This window comes from Phoca vitulina, unplaced genomic scaffold, assembly GCF_004348235.1.
Source record: "Phoca vitulina isolate PV1807 unplaced genomic scaffold, GSC_HSeal_1.0 scaffold42, whole genome shotgun sequence".
Taxonomy (NCBI): Eukaryota; Metazoa; Chordata; class Mammalia; order Carnivora; family Phocidae; genus Phoca; species Phoca vitulina.
Genome location: NW_022589745.1, coordinates 1,676,217 through 1,680,580, shown reverse-complemented (window position 1 = coordinate 1,680,580; position 4,364 = coordinate 1,676,217).

Sequence of the window (4,364 nt, the reverse complement as noted above, 5' to 3'; positions counted from 1 at the left end):
TTCACAGGCGCTACTCAGTGAGGGCCCTTCGGAGTTATTTGAGGTACCTGTGATGAAAACATCTGTGCCACTTGCTTTTGTGCAGTTTTGTTCCCTTGGTTTCAATTACGCAGTCAAAGAATCTTCGGGAGCAGGAGAGAAAGAGAGAGAGTTTGCTGATGTAGTTCTTTTCCTTTTTGATAAAAGAGGGTGCCTGGTCAGATGTCTGAATAGAGGAAGCAGGGGAAGGGGGAGGCAAACTTTCATTTTCTACATTGACTAGGGCCGCACTCTGCTCGATGCAAATGAGGTTGTTCTAAACACATCTCCTGGTGTCCTGCCAAGCTGCCTGGGGTCACTTAACCATTCTCTCCACATGACAAATAAAGGGTGAGTTTATTGGGATCACATCTGTGAACACAAGTAATTGATAGGGAGGCCTGCGGCAGAAAGGGTGGGAGGAGGCTACGTGTACATGTGTGTGCGCAAACATGTATGTATGTGCATGCATGCACGTGTGTGTATGGATGCGGATGTATGTGTGCACGTGCAAATGGGTGTGCATGCTCTAGCATGCAGGCGCACGTGTGCATGAGTGTGCACATGTGTGTATGGATGCAAGTATGTGTACATGTGTTGCATGCTCTGGCACATGGGTGTATGTGTGCACGAGTGTGCACATGTGTGTATGGGTGCAGGTGCATGTGTGTGCAAATGTGTGTGCATGCTCTAGCACATGGGTGTGTGCACGTGTGTGCATGCAAATGTATGGGTGCAGGCATGTGTACATGTGTGCTCGTGTGATTTCCCATTTAGTCCTCATCCATCTTTCTAGCTCCGTAGACTTGAGGAGTCTCATGGCTCCCATCATTGTGGATTTCTCTGTTCTCCCCTGGGGAAGCTGTGCCAAGAACAGCATAATGAGAGAGACTCAGAGAGAGGCCAGGGTCACACCGTGACAGAGATGTGCTAAGGATGCAGGTGCTCTGCGCTCACAGGAACTGTGGCTAGAAAACGTCTTTCATCCCTCTTGCCCTCAGGAGCTGCTGCTCCCAGGGATGACGATGGGTATGTCACACCTCTCCAGGATCCGGATGTGGCTGAGGCACCTGTCCCATGCATGTGCCACCATCCTCTCTGTGGGGGCGGGGGGGTGCCGAGTGCGCCATTGGCCCTGCCCATATGGAGACATGCCCCTGCACACCCTGGGCTCTCAAATCTATCAGCTAATGGTTTTGTAAGAAACATCCATCGGTTCCTGGAACGGACTCAGACGCCTAGTGATTGTGGGAAATACAGAGCAGGTCTGCTCTCCCGTTCCCACAGTGAGAAAGCTGGAGATGGGACCTGGAGAGTCCACCAGTACTCACACCGGGATTTCTGGAACCCCTGCGTTCCCGCACAGCCCCTGAGGTGGGGCCACATGCTGGGCATGATGCATGGTTACCCTGCTGCTGATCGAGGAAAGGTTAGCTGTTTTATCCGAACCTGCACGGGGCAGCACAGCCTGGGTCCAGGCGAGACCTCCAGACCGGTGGTGCCCCCTGTCATGCACGCTTTCTTCTCTCTGCACGCTGGTGTCCTTTCCCCGAGGTGCTGGCTAGCTTCCAGCTGCCCCGCCCGACCCCCAGACCCACCCTGGCCCTGGCCATGCTGCTCTGCACCCGGCTCCCTGCACCCCTTGCCTTCTGGCTCTGGACCAGGTCACCAGTGGGCTGCACCAGGAGGGCTCACAGCAGGAGTGGGTGAGGGGGTGTTTGCTGCTCCCCCCAGGGCTTTTGGATGGGCTGGGGTCCTCCAACCAGAGGTTCTGGTAACCCCTGCGGGGTAGCTCCCTGCAGCTGCTGTTCCACACCCACTCACCTTACAGTTCTGGAGCCCGCTGCCCTATGTGCAAAGTGAGGGCGCGGCTGGGTTCCTTGTGGGGGCTCACACAGAACACTTCCCTGGCCTTTGCCAGCTTCCGGAGGCTGCCTCCGTTCCACGGCTTGTGGCCCCTCCCCTGTCTTCAAGGCAGCGGGGTCTTCAATGTCCTCTCTCGCTCGCTGCCCCGCTACGTGCTTCTCCTCTCACCTCCTTTGCTGCTGATCTGCTGCCTGCCTCCTACACAGACCGCATGGTTGGGTCGGGCCACCGGGTCATCCTCCTCTCATCCCTACATCCTCGACTCAATCACATCCACAAAGCCCCTGTTGCCACCCGAGGTACCGAATTCACAAGTTCCGAGGACTCAGAGGTGGATTTCGAGGGGTCCTCTGCTGTATTTGCCACCCTCTCCCTTCCCTCTGCTCCGGGCACCTCCCCCGCCCGCCCTGGGCCCTTGACTCGCCCACTCTGCCCGCGCATTTGGAACGGATCCTTCCACTAAGTGCTTCTCAGCTGACCCGTGTGTGCTGGGACACAGGACACAGGAGGGCTCCTCCTGCCTCCCCCCAGCAAAGGCTCCTCCCGACAGCATCCTCTTATCTGAGTCCAGGCAGAGAGCCCAGACGTGCCTCCGCCTGTCTTTTCCTGCTCAGAATGCCTCTGCAGGATTCCCCTGGATGGCTGCCCACCTTTGTCCAAAGCACAGTCTTGAGGAGCTCAGAGAGTATTGCAGACAGACCCCCACACGTGTGGACTGAGCATGGAGGCGCTCTGGGTCTCCCTGCCCACCTGTGGGACTCACTTCACTGCTGCCCCCTCGCCCACTGGCCCCGCCAGACCGTGCCCGCCCCGCAGCGCCTGGTGTGCAGTCATCCATCCGGGCTCCGTCTCCTCCACGAGAGCACGCGGTTCTGGAAGCAGGCGCCAGGACCTGCCCGCCGTTGTTTGCCGAGGGCCATGCATGGGGCTGATGCTTACACGGGGTTGTCTTTCCCTCCTTCCTCCTTCCGGCTCTCAGAGCATTTGGCTCAAATTATTTATTTAGCAACCGTGGAGTTTTCTAGGTGGCATTGTACCTGGTTGTCTTCCCTTAGAGCAAGAACCAGGTGTGGGCCGGAGCTGTGTCCCCCACACCTGTTGAGAAGGAGGCACGGAGCAGGTGCCGAGCGGCCCGCAGCCTCTCTCGGGCTCCTCTCCGTGGGCCGCTGCCGTTCGTCCTGCTCCGTGTGGCCCGGCACTGCCTCTGCTCGCGAGGCCTGGGGTCTGCGGCACAGCCAGGGAGGGGGCATTGTCCTCATGAGGACCCCCGTTGTGAGCGGAAGGGTTTCAGGCTAAAGAGAATGAAGTTTGGGAGGGACAGGGTTGTCAGCTTCCCTGGGTGGACGCCTGTCTCCTCCCCAAGGGCCCCCGCACCTCCCCCCCACCTTCCCTGTCTCCAGGCCTTGGGCTGCTCAGGCGTCACCCGAGACCCTCCTGGGTGGTCTCCACCTGCCTCTGATCCTGGCACGTGAGTCACCGATGCTCCCAGGGGAGCCGAGAGGCCAGCACACCCAAGGCCGGCGTCCCAGCGGGGCCTGGGGCTCGGGGCTGTGGGAAGGGCCGGGCCTGTGGAGACACCGAGGCTGGGATGCTTCCTCATCTACCGGTGTGCGACCTCAGCACTTCATTTGACCTCTCGTCCTCCGGCATTTTGCTTCCGTATAGGATATCTAGGTTCATCTTTGGATTGGGCTACACACACAGAAGAGGCAGGACCCCGGGGAGGGAGGGAGGCACAGGGGGAGAAATACGGCCGTCTGGGTCCCAAAGCAACTCTGTCCCTGCCGCCCGGTTGCTCACACACGTGTGGTTGGGCAGTGTGTGTGTGTGTGTGTGTGTGTGTGTGAGAGAGAGAGAGAGAGAGAGAGAGAGAGAGCTTCTCAGAGAGGAGCGCGTTTGGGGATTTTTTTCCAGCTAGTTATTTCTGGATGGCCGCTGTGTTTTCCTGCCTCCTGTCTTAACTGCATTGTTCCAAGCGTCTCAGGATCGATCACGGCTCGGGCGGCTCGGTCTGAGAATGTCTGCAAGGAGCCCGTGGGAGCCACGTTAGCGGCCGACTCGGATGGCGTCTGACGAGCTGGGCTGAGGCCCAGCCAGGGAGGCCGACCGCCCACTGTCCCCACGGCGTGTGGCCGGCATTGTGCTTGAAGCCCGGGGCCCTGGACACAAACGGTGGAAGAGCAGAGGCCAGGGTCACCCTGAGCTGGCCTCTCCTACACGCCACGTCACTGAATTTCCTCAGCAGCCCCGGGAGGTGGGTGTTGACACGAAATGTGTACTGAGGGCGGGGGCATGGGGGACACCTGTCTGGGACAGAGCTGGCTGGGACCAGGCCCTGACCCCGGGCGGAGGGCCCTCCCTCTCCCCAGATGGCCTCAGTGTGGAAGGTTCCAGAACCTGGGACGTGGGGTCCAAGTCAGCACGTGCTACACATCCTGGGGACCCTGGGCTTGGAGCGGGAGAGCCAGGCTGGGGGCACC